The sequence below is a fragment of the Hipposideros armiger genome, unplaced genomic scaffold (assembly GCF_001890085.2).
Source record: "Hipposideros armiger isolate ML-2016 unplaced genomic scaffold, ASM189008v1 scaffold_323, whole genome shotgun sequence".
NCBI lineage: Eukaryota > Metazoa > Chordata > Mammalia > Chiroptera > Hipposideridae > Hipposideros > Hipposideros armiger.
The window spans coordinates 211,651-231,390 of record NW_017731673.1 but is presented as its reverse complement, the minus strand read 5'-3'; the positions used below and the strand labels follow the sequence as shown (position 1 = coordinate 231,390).

Below are 19,740 nucleotides of genomic sequence, written 5' to 3'. Positions count from 1 at the left end.
GATGAGAAAACCACAGAAAAACTTACTGAGGATATGAAAATTTATAACCTTTCTCCCACTACCCCCAACTATACAATACAAATATTCCCAATACATACAATCAGAATATTAGAAGATGCCTTAAAATTTTAAAGAAATGTTTTAATGAATGTTTAAAGAGATTTTATTTAATCCAAAATGTTGTTAACTTATGATTTTTAATTTATATTAGTTAAAAGAACTGTAGTAATCTCAGAAGAAATCTCAAACAAAATAGAATTGCTTTATAAAATAAACTCATAGTCAATATTTATCCTCTTTCTTACATTATAGAAATTCAGCAAATTATTTGTCATCTAAATCTATCCTTTGGTGTTACCCTGCAAGTCACCAAAATAAACTCATTTATTGTTTTCCAGAATAAGTGAACATAGTTGATGTGGTATTGATAGCTAATTAGTCACTCCTGAGCATATATCAGAATAGAATCCATGGGTTAATATCTGCATTCTTATTTTTTTCTGATAAAATGGCTAGCTACTAATGTATGAATAACTAATACTGGAAAAAATAACTAAAATATGAAGTCTATGGGGAAAATACATAGAATTCCATCTTTGAAACAAAATGTTTTGAATTTCTAATTACAGGCTTTGCATCTTTTTTCTTCATTTAATCGAAGCAACAAATATTAATGGGTTTCTTGCATGTACTAAAAGCTACCAATGCTATATTGGCAATGAATCTATCAACTCATATGACAGATTCAAGATTAAATTCTTATACCTTCCATGACATTTTGAAGTAGCCCATTTTTGTTGTGGGAGAAAGAAAGACGAAAAGGAAAGGTCATAGAATTCTTATCAGTCAGTCATATTGTCCTGTAAAATAGAAATGTCTGTTTAATGTCAGTGAACAACTCAGATGGGGATTCATGGGTTATTTGTTGGAGCAAAGCATCTTCACCTCATTTTGCACATCGAGGCTTATAATCCTTTAAACTTTGCAATGATGGAAGACTCATTTGCTAGATGTATCCTCTGTGCAAGGTACGTCATTTCCGCTTTTCAAGCCTCCTCCTTCGGTAACTATCAATAAAATCTCTTCATATCCAAGAACAAATTGCCATATCTGACTGTCATCTGAGAAAGTAAGGCTTTGCATTAAAAATTTTATCAGCGACATGTAGAATTCTATGTTTAATTGGAAGCATAATCATATACAGTAGACTACAATCAGCATTTAAAAATAAATGCTTGTGTATCTCATACTTCTCACAAAACAATTAGCTATTCAAAAATTCTATTAGGTGTAAATATTTGATATTCAATACTTCATTTTAGTCAAGGGGCCTATTTTAGTCCACCTTTATGGTGGTAGCCATAGATTTTAGTTGCCATGTGAATAAGTAATGCTTTAATTTATTGCTATATCAGTTTTTAACATACATTTTTCTATAGGTATTCAAACCTTAAAGAAGACAACCTATAACATGTTTTCCCCCTAGAAACTGTTTTGTGCAGCATTCACTAAGATGATTTTTTCTAACTGGCTTTGTGCTAATTTTATGCTAATTTGGCGTAAGAAGGACTAGGTTTTATTAAATCATTTGCAAATTATGCACTTGAAGTATCTACTTACATATGTTTTTGTGCTAAAACAATCTTTTTATGTTTAGATATGCTGAGAATTCTCTTTTACATTCTTAAGTATATGTTGAAATACCTTGCTTTATAAAATGGATTTTTTAGGTATTTGTATATGTGGCCATAATTGTGTGTGTGTGTGTGTGTGTGTGTGTGTGTGTCCAAGGTCAGCCATAAAACCATGTTATTGCCAGTGATGTCAAATTAATCAATAATCATATAAACAACTTATTCATAGATAAGTCACCCATTAATTTAAGAAACTGTAGGAAATTAGATTTCATTATACATTCACATAGTTTGACTAAATGAAATATTTGATGTTAAACATGATTATTAATAGTTAATAAAGAGGGTTTTTTTTTCCCTTCAAGATGCTTTTACAGACTTCTAATGCAACAAAAATTCTGACAGAAGGCAAAGAATAAAATAGTCTGGAAAAAAGAAAGGGCACTTGAAATCATAATCTAAAACTTGATAGGCTTCTGGGTAGAAATGGACTCCTTATGTACAGCTGTGTCTTAAGGAAAGCAGCTGACCTTCAGGAACACTCTAAGCCATTTATCCCCAGGTTTCGTACCCTGGTTTATGACATCAGATTTGTGTCACAATGTATTTTCCATTGCTTGCTGTTGAGAGTCCTGGGCTCCTAGATTTGCATGGGATCAAATCTGCATCCTCCTTTATGACTTCATAGATACTTCTTTGCTTTTATAATTTGCCTTTGTACATTCTTATATAAGAAAAACACTTTACAATTTATGCTCATTATCTAGTGTAAGCACAGTAGAAATATTTGAATCTTGAATTGACCTGCAAATCAAAGATTATCTATACTTTTCTTATTTTCTTCAAGTGGTGTCATCTTGGAACTTAACGCTGTCCTCAAAGACACACATTATATTAGGTTATGGCCATAGAGATTACATGAAACAGGAAGACAGTCTACATCTATGCCAGAGAGATTTTAAAAGAGAATAATGGTGATGTCAGTCAGAACCTCATTTTCACTTCAGAGCCATGCGTTTTCTTGTTAGAGTAATTTATTGTTTCCATTCCCCCCACCAAACTCTGACATTTATCTGTTTATTCGCACACCACTCACCTGAATTCCTCATGCCGAAACAAAAAGCTTGCTTAAGTAATTGAAGCAGTCTTGTCACTTCACTTCTTACAACCTCTAACAGTGAAGTGTGGGTTACCAGGAACCAGTGATTCAGCTCCTGGCTTGTTCACAAAATCAAAAAGAAAGCAAAACAAAACACAAAAATAAATATTGAATATTTATTCACACACAAAAAAACTAAAACAAAATACAAAAGTAAATATTACATATTTTAAGCCAAGGGCTCTGCTAAACTAGTAAATAGCAGGAGTAAGATTCTAATTCTGATCTATTTGACTCCACAAGCCCAGGAACTCAATCAATACTCTGTACTGCCTTCTCTTCAGTAACCTTCAAAAATCAGATTACGTGCAGGGATTGAGACTGCTCATCTATGAGATGTTTTAACTCAGGAAAATCAAACTCACCAAATGATAATGGACAAATAAAGTATGGGACCCTGATCATAGTCAGCACCACTGGCTTCTTGACAGTTGTCAAAATGTTCTGCAGATTTGCTCTCCTAAAGTGAAGCATTCATCAAAAGATCTCTAAGTATCTGACATATATGGGCATTAGTGCATAATTGCAGCACAGTGCATGTGGCTATAGCTGATAGAGCTCATAGCATCTTAAACCTGGAAACTTTTTGCCTAGACCTTTGTGAAATGAACATTAATGCATGCATTTATATAACTAAAGGTATTGTGTACTTATTGGGTTGTCAGAAAAATCATGACACATTTTTGCAATGGAAAACATAGGAAAAATACGTCATGACTTTTCCTACAACCCAATATATACTAATCCATAGATAAAGTATATAGCCTAAATAATGACAATTTCTTGTTTGTATATTTAAATTTTAACAATTCTGAGAAAAGATCTGATTCTTGTTGCTTTTAATATTTCTAACAAATCACGCTTAACTTTTTGTGAAATAATAGCCAATCTAAGGTAAAATTTAAAAAATGATTCTAAGTGGTCAAAGTAAAATATACACACCTGCTTGAAGTTCATCTAACTATTTACCTAAAAGTGACTATATTTTGGCATATGATCTCAGTGATTCTAACCTTGGCCTCTTCAGCCATTTCTCCATAAAGCCACCAGAGCCATCTTTGAAAAACCAAAGGCAGATCACATTACTCTACTCCCAAACCACGAATTGCTTCCCATTCCTCTCAAAGAAAGTTGAAACACTTTATCAGAACCTACAAAGCCCTGTACAACGTGCCGCTCCTCTTTGCATTCCTTCTCTGACCCCCTTTTCCTAGTTCTGTCTCCTGGTCTCACTCAGGTCCAACCACATAGACCCGCTTGCTATGTTTTGAACATACTACAATTTCAAGGCCTTTGTTCATTGTATTTACTCTCCCAGAAAACTTAGCACCCAGATCAATACATAGCTGTACATGTGATAGTTAGAATAATGCACCTCCCAAAGTGTCTGTGTCCTAATTCCTGGAACCAGTAAATACGTTATTTTACATGGCAAAATGGATTTTGCAGGCAATGGGCCTTGAGATGGGGAAATTATTGTGGATTAGCTGGGTAAACCCGATGTAATCACGGGAGTCCTTAAAAGCAGAGAACCTTTTCCAGCTGTAGTCAGGAGATGATTCTCCCACAGAGCTTCCAGAAAGGAACATAGCCCTACTGATACCTTGATTTTAGCCCAGGGAGACCTATGTCAGAGTTATGACTTACAGGACTGTATGTGATAAATGTGTGTTGCTCTAAGCAACTTGCTTTGTGGTCATTTTTTACAGCAGCCATGGAAACTAATACACTACCCTCAGCTCTTTCAGGTCTGTACTAAAAATGTCACATTTTTAGTAAAATTTGTCCTGTAGATCCTAATTTAAATTTTTAGTGCCTTATGTTCTTTACATGACTCTCCGCTGTATTTTTACCATAGCACTTGCCAATATCTATACCTATATTGATACTGATGTAGATTTGAAGATATATGTCTATAGTCATTATTTGTCTCCCTCCACTAGAATATTAGTTCTATCAGACCAAAAATTTTTGTTTTACTTTGTGTTGTTTTTAAATGATGTATCCTCACTGCATACAGCAGTTTCTAACACACAGTAAATGTTGGATAAACATTTGTTGGTTAAATACAAATGATTTTTTTTGTGGATTTTAGTTGATGATTAAGTTAACTACATAGGGAAATTTGACAATTGACTCTAAAGTAGATTGTTTAATAATTAAAACCACACCCTGTCCTGCCTGGCAAATATAATTTATGTGTGTAAATAATGATTTTGTTTATATCTATAAACATTTGCTATCTCTTTCCTAACTTCAGGGGAAAAAACTGTACTTTATATAAATTCCTGTAGATTTACATTTATAACTTGAATATAAATGAAGCAGAATAGCTTATCAGTAAGTATGTGTGTAAAAATTGTAGACCCGTGAGCATTCTGTTGTTACATTTATTTTCATGCAATTGTACTTCAAAACATATCCATTTCACCCATATCATCCAGTATTCTCTTCTTGTGTCATGAAATATTTGTGCACTGATCGACAACGAAAATTGGCATGTTTCTGTAGGCTTTCCATTTCACTGCTGGCAGCTTTTGAACTTGTATAGACTACTTTGCAATTCAAAGGGGGAAGAAAGAACCTGTGAGTTGATTTCAAGCTTCTGAGTAACCTCTGTTCAGCACGATTACTTACAATGATCACAGGTCCACTGTTCTTCAGTACTTAAAAGACAATAATCCCTAATCAGGTACATCTGTTTCAAGAACTAAAATTACCTCTATTTTACAAGATTAACTCCTTTTGAACCATCTTTTCAACTGAATTCTACCCCTGCAAAGCTCTTTTGTGTTGGTTCACAAATAAATAATGTTGAATTTCCTTGCCTTTAGAATAAATTTTCAGGAATAACTCAGTCTGGGTTCAAATAAAAGATGATGTAATTTAGCTTCATATAAACTAATGATATTCAATTTCATTTAAAAATATTTTGTTTTGGGCCGGCAGAGTGGCTCAGTTGGTTAAGAGCTCACTCAAGAGTTTGAGCTCTGAGCAACAGCGGTTTGAGTCCAGCCCGAGCTGAGCTGCCAACAGGTGGCAGGATGGGTCAGCTAACAAAAAAAAATTTTTTGTTTCACCTAAATCTATGAAGTGCACTTAATAGTAAGTTTAACTTTTCCACCCTTTCTTTAGCTATTTTTAAAGTTCAAATTGAGTAATTCTAAGATTTATATGCTATACACAGTTTCATCATAAGGGCTATCAATGTCATTTATAGTGTAATACTAAATATATTACTTTCACATTTGAATAGCATACACGGACTTGGGCCAAATTTTCTAACACAGTGATCCAACATCGCATGCTCATTTACTGCAAGTACCATAAATAACAGTTATGAGGTGAGATGCATTTTTACAGCTCCCATCATAATTCTACACTGTGATTGCTCCCTTCATCCAGGCAAATGTGACTGAAGTGGAGCTTCCATGGTATTGGGTACAGGAGAGATTCATTCACCCTGATTTACTGGCACATCGACTATTGACTTAATGAAAGGATGCTATGGTACCTTAAGATCATCATTCCATGCCTAGATATTGCCTATAAAGCATCACATAGATTATGGAGAAGAGTTGTGGAGTGTTTATGTGGAAACCTCTGTTATTTTCAAAGAGTGGGAAATTGGGGGGAGTAACTCAGTCCAACTAGAGGATCATACCTTCAGTTGGAAAGAAAGTTATTTCCAGTTGCCCTACAATGAACAGAGAAATTTTATTATCATCAAGATTTTCTACTTTATACAATAAAAATACGAGTTTTGAAGGTGCAGTATGTTATTTTCATACTCCATCTATTGACTTTACATCTTAAATTAATTGGGGCTTTTGCCTAGAATTAACCTGTTTCTATCAACACCATAGAATTAGACAGAGAAAAGGGATATTAGAAAGAACACTATACACCAACCCAACCCTTTCATTTGACAGATGAGAAAACTGATGCCAAGTGAGTTTTGATTACCCCAATTTATATAAACTAGAACTGGAATGTAGATCTCTCAATTCACAGCATAAAGCATGTTCTATCTCCTTTAAACTTCCCTTATTATAAACTATGTCTTGCAAATTTTATTAAAAATACAGGATTTAGTGTAGGTTGTTTTTCACCATGAAGACAAGTGTTGGTGTTGACATATATAGTCAGTGAGAAAACAGACATTTGAAATTAGCTGAATTTATAATACAGTCATCAAGGAAATCATCAAACATTAGTAAGGTACTCAGTGAAAAAAAAGTTCAGCTTGGTAGAGTTTTAAAAGTCTTGATAAATGTGAGGTCAATCAGTAAAGTAATGACAGTTGTGTTCTTATGTGGCTTGTAGGTTGGCACTGAAGATTAATCTGAAAGAGAAATAGCAATATGTTGTGAACAATAGCAGCGATATTGAAATAAATAGTACCTATTTATGTTAGTCTGTAACTAGAGTTCTAATTAATTAGTAATTTTTATTGATTTAACTTTCTAAAAGGAACTGTTATTCTTGTAGTCTTTATCTCCCTTGGCATCTGATAAAATCCAGGCTTATTACTTTTCAGGAAAAAAAAAGATTTTGAAGGAGAATCTCATCTATTAAAAATAATGCAAAACAAACAAAACTCTCTTTACTATATTTGAAGGCTACAAATAAAAGATACGCTGTCAAGTTTTATTACCATGATATTTTATTAAAACATGACAGTGTAATGGTGTCCTCATTTATGAACTATAATATAAATTATTGCAAATTTCTGAGAATCCTTGCATTTTTTGCAAATCCCATATGATCTGATATAGGTAGTCCATGTTTTATGTCTGGCTCATAGATATTTGGTTTGGTCATGACGAAGCATTAGCAGCCTAAGGATCTATTTGGAAGGGTACAGGGAGATAGTCTAGATTCATATTGCCATATTTTTGAACCTTTGTAACTGACCACTGCTATCAAGGAAATGTGCTACCTGATCTTGAGACTGTGCAAATATACACTGTTTCACAAATCTCCATATAATCCTTGTGAATTCAAAAGACACTTTAAATGTTACCTTAAATACACCCAAGTGTTGCTATTTCTATAGCTTCGTATTTCAGCTGGCCAAGCAATTCACATATAGAATGAAAGAACAGCTCCAGTTATCTCTTTTGATTAGACCACCAGGACAGTGCTCCTGGTAAATGCTTCAATTTTTATTCCCTAAGAGGAACCCTAAAAGATAATTTGGAGAGCAAAGCAAAAGTTGTAACATTTTTCTCTGCTTCTTTGATTCACTAGGAATTCATTTACTTTATACACAGACTGGCCTTTCTTTGCCAACCAAGAAGCTACAGTTCATATTGCTTTATAAAAAGGATCCATTAACAACATTAAAAAGTTTCATGTCTCTAAAACTGTGGTATGTAATTACCTAATACTGAATTCTTTAGAGAAGAAAATACCAAATTTATCTCGAATATGCCTGGCTATGTGTCACACAAATTCCATTAAGTTAACAATTTATCCTAAGCTTACAATTATTAAGTGATTCACTCTTCAAAATATTGCGCCTATAATTATAACATAATTTAGAATGGAATCACCTTATAATAGTAAAATTAAAAATCAATGTTCTCGCTTCTCAATACAGTAAACAAACATGCAGCGAGAATATAATAGCATAAGTGAAAGTAGAAAACAAGTTTGATTTGGGTGGGGTGCCTTTTATAAATGAGGTAATGACATTTCTTTATTGTATTACCATTTCAGTACTGTTTCCATAATCACTGAGTAAGAAAATGAGATAGCTTAAACTATGTGTCTTTCAACTCTAATAGGTAAATTTAGCCAAACTATGAAGGAAGGTGGCCCAGGGTATCTTACTAGGGCATTTCTGTGATCTTTAGAGTAGGTTCTGGGCCATGTCAGTTCCCCTAGTTATCCACTTAAAGTGAATGTCATTTATACGGCAATTGCTATTATCTAAAGATGGTCTGAATAAAGATGACCACTCTGGATGATTCGGAGATCATAATGCAGATTGCCATTGTCAAAGGCAGCAGAAAATGCTTCCCTTTGCAGGGAGGGTGGCTCCTGTGGAACACTGAAAATGCACTAAGGTTGATGTGCCAAAAGTGGCTGACTCAGCATGGAACAAAGTTTGAAAAACTCTCTTTGCTTCTCAGTGGAGAATAGTCAGAGTTTTGCTGAATGAATCACCAAGAGTATCATTTGTTACAGTTCTCTAAAATCAGAAAATGTAGGCTATCATTTAGAATTCCTGGCATTTCCTTTGCTTCATTCTAAAAATGCAGTGGAATATGATTACCAATGTTAAAGATCAGGAGGAATTTATAAAAACCATACTGATATCTTAATATTGTCTTTGCCATTGACTCTTACAATTGAGGGTGCAATTTTTTATCTCAGTTACTCAGTATACTCAGTTTGGAAAAGCGATCAACGTAGTGCTTTGTGTTACCCTATATTACATGTATTAATCTCATTAAATATATGTATGCGTTTCTTTATTTTATTTTGTAGATTTTCGGTCTTCTGCCAGTTTTTCAATACTTAAGAGAATTTAAGATACTGAAAGCTCGTTTTCGGGGATGTATTTTATTTATTTATTTTTAAACTGCAGATAAAGTTTTGGTCACAGGGAGTGACTATAGGAATAAAGCAGGATGTCTGGAGTGTGGGGGAAGGGAGATATGTGGGGCATGTAGAGAGTGTAGAATGGACAAGAATTGGTAATGTCTTGTATATGGGGCCAAAGTCAAGAAATCACAAGGAACATAAAACAGGAAGTACAAGGAGAAGACTGGGGCAAGGGTATTATGGATTCTATTTTTTAATATGTTGATTTTGAAATGTCTATGAGCAGTTAGTTCAAGATCTCCAGTGTGTAGTTAGAAACAAACAAACAAACATAGGTCTGAATCTCAGAAGAGACACCTGGCTAGGCTGAAGGTAAACATGATAAATCATTGGATAGAAGTGATAAGTGAAGTTGTAAAATCCGTTCCTATTTCCAACAAATAATTTTGAGTGCCTATTACATGGCATACAGAAAATGGGGAGAAGAAAATAACATTTATATTATTGAAAACCCAAAGATATTGAATGTATGTATTCATTTAAAGTAGACTCTGCATTTTTGGCCATTGCCAGATCCTTTACGTCCTCGATTTATACTTTTCAGGTTTTTATGAAAAATGTTATCATATTTCTGGTAAATTATGTATATACTTTCATTATAAACTTCAGGTTGTTTGCTTCATTGAACTTTGTTCTAATAGGAATTTGATTATTTGGATATTTCTTTATCTCCCAATAATCAGCCATGGTTTATATTGTGAATTAAAGAAACTCAGTATTCCTCCTAGCTCTAAAGTTACCAATGACACAATCTGGGGACCCACAGAGAATAAAAAAATCCTCTAGCTATTATGCTCACAGATAGAGACAAAAGTCTGATCTCGGGCAAACAGAATAACATTTTATCCCACATCCATTAATTTTTCTTATTTTCTTTTAGAATCTGGAATCTGAGATCTATTGTTTCTTATATTTGTTTATTACAAATTCTGCTCATAGGGATCTGCTATTAGTCTTATAGGAAGTTTATACTTCAGGCTGTAGAGTCTTAATAAAACAAGAACATTTACAGTTTCATCAATTCTCACTAAACCTGCAGTCCTTCAGCCTTATAATCTGATTCATGTGAAGAGCTGTCATTCGAAGGCAGTAGCTAAAGCATACATTTTCCCTGGAAATTGATTGTCATATGTTGTTCAGTAGTGGTACCTCAAGCCTGGGGCAAAAATGGCTGTTTTCACCTTATTTGTGTTCTTTGATTCTAACTGCTCTTTGTTAGAAATATATATATATATATATATATATATATATATATATATATATATATATATATATATATATATATATATATATATATATATATATATATATATATATATATATATATATATATATATATTTACTTGATTAGCTTGGGAATGAAGGAAGATGAGTATACATTTTGTTTGTGTGAATTATCTCCACCTTTTGGGTTGTTCAGAAGGGATTGGTTATTTGTAATCACCACTAACAAAGTCAAATTTGGTATCTCATTATTTAAACTTATTGATTACCAAGAAAGAAAAAGCACTGTGCGAATGAATTGTAATTAAAAGTCTATAGGGTACTACATTAGCTTAAAACAACTAAATAGATTTCTTACAACAATTACAGATAAATGAATCCCTTGGTACATATACACAATGAACAGCTTGGATTGTTGTATTCAATTTCTTATGCAGGAAAATAAAGGCAAACTAATTGAAGTTAAACTTTTGTTTAAAGCAAAGTTCATGTCTCTATGTGGATCAAAAACCAGTATTTCTAATGGACAACATCTGATTCATTTACAACACAATAGATTTGATTGGCTATGTATAGTTAAGATATACAGAGCCAGCAAATCCACTAAAATATGTATAATTTGGTGGGTGTAAGTATAAGAAGTCTCTCTATATATCATTTCATTTTGGGCATATACATGGTAACTAGATCTTACCAGAAAAAGCAAACAAAAATATTACCTAATACCATCATTTAAACAGAATTATTGTATTATGGACAGATTACTATAGATATGATATTTTCTCATAGAATCATTTAAAGCTTCTGTTCATTTTATAAATTTTTCTTAAAACACAATATTGCTCCATTAAAGTCATTCTGGTCCTCCTCAGAACCTTGCACCCAACACATACTTAATATGTCTTTTTAAATCAGGTGTTTGTAAGAGCAAACAAGCCTTCATGTCTAAGCATAAAAAAAAAAACAAAAAAAAAACTTGTAATCAAGTTTTATTGCTAGCATCCTTATTTTTCACTCCTTAGGAAGTCTTTTTTACAAATTTGAATTTGAAAGATCTGAAATCTACGTTTCATAAAGCTTAAAATATACCTCATTTTAAAACTATAGATTCTATTTGTATCTTTTTTTAGAAGTGCTTTTACAGTACTTTTTATCATTTTCTGAAAGGGAAATATAGCTATACCTCTTGCTTTTTTGTTTTTCTTTTTTTATTGATTGAATTTTTTCACTTTATTTTGACATTCAATATTATTTTAAATTAATTTCAGGTGTACAACATCATGGTTAGACATTTGTATAATTTAAGAAGTGATTTCCCTGGATGAGACTACTAGTGACCTGGCACTATACATAGTTATTACAATATTATTATATTCCTTATGCTATATTCTATTCCCTATGACTACTGTGAGAAAACCAATTTATGCATCTTAATCCTACTTCCTGTTTTTCACCTACCCCCAGTTCCCTCTTATCTGGCAACCATGAAAATGTTCTTTGTATCTATGAATTTGTTTCTGTTTTGTTTATTTATTTTGTTCCTTAGATTCCACATAGAAATGAAATGACATTGCATCTGTCTTTCTCTGTCTGACATACTCCACTCAGCACAATGCCCTCTAGGCCAATCCAAACCACCACAGATGGCAAGAACCCATTCCCTTCCATGGCCAAGCAATGTCCCATTATATACAAAGGTGCCCAAAAAAAGTATACACATTTTAAGAAAGGAAAAAACTGTATTAAAATTACCCTGATGGTAACTACTTTGAGCACCTCTTGCAATTACAGAAGTCAAACATGACTTGTATTCATCTTTTGTTATCAGTATATTACAATTTTAATACCGTTTTTTCCTTTCTTAAAATGTGTATACATTTTTTTGGCACCCTCTGTGTATGTACCACCTCCTCTTTATCCATTCTTCCATCGATGGACACCCAGGCTGTCTCCACATCTTGGCCATTGTAAACAATGCTGCAAATGAACATATGGATGCACACATCCCCTCGCAGTAGCGTTTTGTGTTTCTTTGGATAAATACCCAGAAGTGGGACTACTGGGTCCTTTTTTGTCTCTTCTTACAACCTTTGATTTAAAGTATATTTTGTCTGGTTTAAGTGTTGCTACATTAGCTTTTATTTTTGATTTTGTTTCCATTTTCGTGAAGTATCTTTTTCCATCCCTTTACTTTCTGTCTGTGTGTATCTTTCAATCTGAAGTGAGTCTCTTATAGGCAGCATATGTAAGAGTCTTGTTTTGTTTTCCATTCAGCCACCTTATCTTTTGATTGGAGCATTTAATCTATTTACATTAAAAGTAAATGTTGATAGATATGTAGCTATTACCATTTTATTATGCATAATTGTGTTCTTTTTGTTTTGTTTTGTTTTGTTTTAGAGAAGTCCCTCTAAGGTTCCTTGTAATACTGGTTTGGTGGTGAGACTCTCCTTTAGCTTTTTCTTGTCTGGGAAGCTCTTATGTGCCCTTCAGTTCTAAATGATAGCTTTGCTGGATTGAGTAATCTTGGTAGTAGGTCCTTCATTTTCATCACTTTGAATATTTTATGCCAATCCCTTCTGGCCTGCAAAGATACTGTCAAAATCAGCTGACAGTCTTAAGGGAGCTCCCTTGTAGGTAACTAAATGCTTTTTTTGCTTTTTTTTTAGATTTTATTGGGGAATCGGGGGAAGGGGAACAGACAAGTTGCTGTTGTTTTGTTCTTCAGTCTAGTTGTGGAGGATGTTGCTTCATTGGCCCAAGCTGGCACCATCATTGCGCTCTTCCTGGGCGAGGCGGATCAGCCACTAGCCTCTGGACGGCCACTCACGCTGGCTGTGGGCCACTCACTGTAGCTTTATGGCACCCCACTGCAGCAGGGGACGTCAGCCTATGCCGTCGCTGGCGACCCACGGCAGCCCAGCCCGAGGTTGAGGTGCCATTCACCATCTTAGCTGCAGAGGGCGCAGTGTCACTGGCCGTCATATGTGGGATCCAAACTAGGGCCCTCTGGCATCCCAAACCAGTTCTTAAACAACGCGCCACTCGACCGGCCCACTAAATGCTTTTTTCTTGCTGCTTTTAAGATTTTCTCTTTGTCTTTAACCTTTGGCATTTTAATGATAATGTGTCTTGTTTTGGTCCTGTTTGGTTCATCTTGTTTGGGACTCTCTACACTTCCTGGGCTTCAATATTCATTACCTTCCTGAAGTTAGGGAAGTTTTCTGTCATTATTTCTTCAAATAGATTTTGAGTTCCTTGCTTTCTCTCTTCTCCTTCTGGTACCATTATGATGAGAATGTTGGCACACTTGATGTTGTCCCAGAGGCCCATTAAACTGTCCTCATTTTTTTGGATCTCAGGGAATCACTAGGGTAGGGCAGACGGAAGGTTGGGTGAAGACTCAGATATAGCATCTGCCTGGCTCTGCATGCAAGGAAGGGGAAGGCTCAAGAAACAATGGCTTCTGCCAGCTACTCCATCTGGGAGAAAGCTGCCCCTTAAGCCCTCACACTGAAATTAGACAATTCAGTCCCTCCCTGTAAGTTCCTGATGCCTTCTGAGCTGCTGCCCCAGTGCTGGAGCTCAGAGCCAGTAAGTTGATCAGCAAGTAAGTACATGTGTGGGCCCTTTAAGAGGAGCACCTGGGACTGCAGCCACCGTCCTGATCACTCAGCCACAATCTTTACTGGTTTCCATAGTGAGAAGTTATAGGGACATCTCCCCATGGCACTGAAATTTTGGGCTCCGGGGCCTCGTATGGGGCTGGGACATCTCGCTCCTTCATGGAGGACTGCCACAGCTGAGTTATCCCTCCCAATTTTTTTTTTAAGATTTTTATTGGGGAATTGGGGGAAGGGGAACAGACAAGTTGCTGTCGTTTTTTGTTCTTCAGTCTGGTTGTGGAGGACGTTGCTTCACTGGCCCAAGTTGGCACCATCATTGCGCTCTTCCCAGGTGAGGCAGATCAGTCGCCAGCTTCTGGACGGCCGCTCACTGCGGCTGCTGGCCGCTCACGCTGGCTGCTGGCTACATACTGTAGCCCATGGAAACCCACTGCCACAGAGGTTGCAGCCTCCGCCGTCGCCAGCGACTCACGGCAGCCCAGCTCCAGGTTGAGCTGTTGTTCAGCATCTTAGCTGTAGAGGGCAGTGTCACTGGCCCTCATATGTGGGATCCGAACCGGGGCCCTCTGGTGTCCCAAGACAGTTCTCAACCACCGCGCCACTCGGCCGGCCCATCCCTCCCAATTTTTAATGGTCACACACGGGTATGGGACCAGCCCATTCCACTTCTCTGCCCCTCCTACTAGTCTTGAGGAGGCTCCTTCTGTATATCCTTAGTTGTAGGTCTTCTGTTCAGCTAGACTTCAGACAATTCTCAATGGTGATTGTTTTTTCGTTTAGTTGTAATTGATGTGATCCTGAGAGGAGGTGAGCACAGAGTTTACCTACCCTGTCATCTTGCCTGGAAATCTGGCCTCTTGCTTTATTGATATTTCTTTTCCTTTACACTGAAAATTTATTTTCTGGTAATAGCATCATTTCTATTTCTACAGCATTGAAAAACAGGCATATTTTAATATTCGTAGTATTTTGAATTCATGGAATATATTGCAAATGAGATGAATTAATAGAACTTTTTTCTAGGAATTTAGCTTATCTAAATTGATATCCATCCATAAGTCAGGTAAGCAATTCTAAAATGGGGGGATTATTTAAAAATATAGCTGAGAAAATAATTGGACATCATTGAACTCAAAATGCACTTTTAGTATTTCTGATCTAAACTGAAACTAACATTTCTCTCCTTTATCTTGTTTTCTTTTTTTTTTAATACCAGCAAAACTGCTTCTATCTAGCTTTTTAAAAATTGTCTTCTACTACATAATACATATTTAAAAATCAGCATTTATCAATCAATAAAATCTGTTTAGTGTCTATGTACTCCACGCACCATTCTGGGCACTGTAGGTCTTCATTAGGTCACTAAAGTGTCATGCATATTGAAAGTAATGAGCCGCATCATGCGAAAGTAAGCATTTTGCTTTTCTGCTTCCAGATTTCTAAGAAATGCTGGAAAATATACCTTTAATATGGACTGACACATCCACTAAAAATTCACACTTTCTAACTATCAGGGCTCTTAGTACCTCTGGGCATATTTTCCTTAGACCTTTTATTGTTTCTTATCACATTATCCTCAGAAGCTGACTTACAACTTTTTCAGTCTCTTCAAAACTCCTAGTCCTACCCTAGGCCACTTAACAATTTGCAGCAAGGTATTATCTCAACTACTGTTTTCTTAAAGAGATTAAGATAAACTCCTCTACACTTCAGAGTATTTTGGAATCTTTCCTTTCTTGCTCCTATCTTTGAGGATATAGAGCCTAAAAAATGTATACACATTTTAAAAAAGGAAAAATCAGTATTAAAATTGGAATACTCAATATATACTGATAACAAAAGATGAATACAGTCATGTGTATACATTTTTGGCACCCCCAATTATATATATATATATATATATATATATATATATATATATATATATATAAAGGGAGAGAGAGAGAGAGAGAGAGAGAGAGAGAGAGAGAGATTTATATATATTCTTTCAATTCCTTCGTTTTGCATATTTAAGTCATTTTTCTAAATGACTTCCTATATCCTTATGCATGGTCAGGTCTTCATTATTTTAAAAAGCAAGCATGGTGACAGAAGATTTGAATTTGGGTAGTGAACACACAATGCAATACATAGAAGGAGTATTATAAAATTGTATACTTGAAACCTATATAATTTTATTAACCAATATCAACCCCAAATAATTTAATTTTAAAAATCCTATACAGGGTGGGGAATTAAAAAAAAATCCTAAACATCTTATACTCTGCTTTTTCTTCAGATTTATGTTCAAATTCTTAACTTCTTTGCCTTCAAATTATTTAAAAGATCATTCTATTCTGTAACTGCTACAAAAAGACATCAACTCTTTTTTTTTTTTTTTTTTTTTTTTTTAAGCTGAGCCATCCTGCTACCTGTTGGGCAGCTCAGTGGCTGCTCAGCTCGGGCTGGACTCAAACCGCTGTTGCTCAGAGCTCAAACTCTTGAGCGAGCTCTTAACCAATTGAGCCACTCGGCCAGCCCTAAGACATCAACTCTTTAACTTCTTGAAACCTGGAATTATTTTTCACAATTTATTACTTTATGTTCTTAAAGGAAACCAATGTTTACCAATCTCAACCGATTTTTCCCATTTCATAACTTCACAAAAATCCCTAGTTAAGAATTGCAGTACCATATTGAATAACAGTGATGAAAAGAAGCATTCTTGTCTTGTTCTTGATCTTAGAGGAAAAGCTTCTAGACGTTGACCATGGAATATGATGTCAACTGTTGCATTTTCATATGTGGCCTTCACAATGTTAAGGTTGTTTCCTTGTATTCCTAGTTTTTGAGTGATTTTATCATGCAAGGGTGTTGAATTTGGTCAAATGCTTATTTTGAATCAAATGAAATGATCATATATTTGTTTTCCCTTCATTTTGTTACTGTGGTATATTATATTGATTTTTGTATGTTGAAACATCTTACAATCCAGGAATAATTCCCACTTAGTCTTGGAGTATAAGCCACCTAATGTGGTGTTGTATTCTGTTTGCTAGAATTTTGTTAATGATTTCTGTATTAATATTTATAGAGATATTGCTCTGTAGTTTTATTTTCTTGTACTGTTTTCTGCCTGACTTTGGCATCAAGGTGAATCTTTCCTCATAGAAAGAGTAGTTGGCAAGTGTTTTTTTTCCTTTTCAATTTTTGGGAAGAGTTTCAGGAGAATTGGTATTAATTCTTTTAAAAATGTGTTTTAGAACTCATCGGTTCTTATTTTCCCTTTGAATATGACCCCTGCTTTGGGGGGCCCTTAGACGTTTTATTTCATTTCTCTTCCAACAATCTCTTTCTCCCAGGTGCCCTATGTATGAGGTGATCGTAATTATATTATGAGACACTGATGAGATTTGAATTATCTTTATAATGTAGCAAATGATGTTATATATCTATTCCATTTACAAAGCACATTGATTCAATATGATTTCTAGAAACTGATAACTAGCTGAGTAAATTCTCTCTCTCTTAAGCTCATATGCAATCAAGGTATGCTAATGAATAAAGAAATTAAAGCCAGGAGTCATGTAGGACAGTGAGGAATTAATGAGTATCAATATGAGAATCTCCTTTCAGAAGGCTATCACAAATATATGCTAATAGACATTGTGGGTAAAAAAAAAGATTCTTAAAAGAAGCAATGTCTTATATTTTATAATATGCAACTCTTGTTCTTTTCCAGTGATAGAGGACAATGATCTAACCCTCAATTTTAAATTGTTTTAAAGAATGTGTTTTAAAATGAACTGAAGTACTACAGTATGAAAAGTGAATTCGCCAATAGACTCTCCCCCTCTATGTTAAATATTGCTTGGTTTACTAGCTATTACTAAACTATTACAGATGTGATTTAAAAAAACTTAGCTTTAATTATTTCTTATTTGTAGCAGAAACAAAATAACTCAAAATTACTCTTTTTTTTTTTTTTTTTCTAAACTCAGATCTTGAATGACTTTCTTTGGTAGTTACCTTTACATTTAGTTGGATTTTTTTTCTTTTTTTTTTTAAAGATTTTTATTGGGGAATTGGGGAAGGGGAACAGACAAGTTGCTGTCCTTTTGTTCTTCAGTCTAGTTGTGGAGGACGTTGCTTCACTGGCCCAAGTTGGCACCATCATTGCGCTCTTCCCAGGCGAGGCAGATCAGTCGCCAGCTTCTGGACGGCCGCTCACTGCGGCTGCTGGCCGCTCACGCTGGCTGCTGGCTACACACGGTAGCCCATGGCAACCCACTGCCACAGGGGCTGCAGCCTACACCGTCACCGGCGACTCACAGCAGCCCAGCTCCAGGCCGAGCTGTTGTTCAGCCTCTTAGCTGTAGAGGGCAGTGTCACTGGCCCTCATATGTGGGATTCGAACTGGGGCCCTCTGGCATCCCAAGCCAGCTCTTAACAAACGCGCCACTCGGCCAGCCCTGGATGTTTTTTTCTTGTGCAGCTTCTTATGAATTGCTCTAACTCTTGTAATAGAGTCTATCTTAGCTGTTTAATAAAAGAGGAAAAAAGATTTTTGCACTTAAAACACTGTACCAAATGATTAAGATGTTAACCTTTATTTATACCAATTATCACTTATTTCCAATTGCCTGATTAAGGCACACTATTTCTGGTAGAATTCAAATAAATTAAAATAAACAGTTGGGGAACAATAGGTCTACTTCATGTATCTGAACTTCAAAGTACTTACATTTGAAATGAGTTGTAAGAGAGTTACACAGAAGACATCATAGATACCTGAGTGTCTCCATTAGTCATGGCATACTTTGAGTCTGATGTCTTTCACTCTGGGAACTTACCATTAATTTTCAGTTACCCTTAAGCTCTGTGCAAGGTACTATTCAGCTTAGGCTATCACTTATTTCACAATATCTTTCTTAAGATGAAATTATATGACATTAGAACTTCCACTGTGTCAACAGATTCAGGGGATAAAGAGGGCCCAGTATGGGACTGTGAAATTGATGAAATTCAATACCTGGTGATAACACACACATTCGTCACTGAAATTAAGTATATGGTCAGGAGTACAAACATATTCTTCTGGGGTAATAGAATATTATCAGAAAATCAGTGTTAGAATTAAATAGAGGCAGGGCATTGTTTAATTAGTGGTCACAAAAAGGATATGATGGAAATGTAGTGTTCCTTAGACTATTTGCATCTCTACTGTGAAGGTCATTGTATCAATTTATTTCTAAAACTGTCATTAATCACCGCTTTGTGCAGGGCACCATGCACGGAGATTCATACATTGTAAGCTGTTCTTGCCAACAATAAGTTTACAGTTTAGTTAGAGGAGAGAAACGTGAATAAATATGCAACCAAGTATTATTGATGTGATGATAAAATATAGTTTTAAGGGCCGGCCGAGTGGCTCAGTTGGTTAAGAGCTCGCTCAAGAGTTTGAGCTCTGAGCAACAGCGGTTCGAGTCCCAGCCCGAGCTGA

General features: G+C 35.2%; 1 long non-coding RNA gene across 1 annotated transcript in view; it reads right to left on the bottom strand.

Moving 5' to 3' along the window:
- Positions 1 to 251: 251 nt before the first annotated feature.
- Positions 252 to 19,740, bottom strand: part of LOC109392289 (uncharacterized) — a 30,067-nt gene continuing 10,578 nt past the window's right edge. Inside the window, exons 2-3 of the long non-coding RNA XR_002126031.1 lie at positions 2,731 to 2,852; positions 252 to 1,121 (exon numbers count right to left, since the gene is read on the bottom strand). This is a non-coding gene — a long non-coding RNA (uncharacterized LOC109392289). The remainder of the gene's footprint in view (positions 1,122 to 2,730; positions 2,853 to 19,740) is intronic.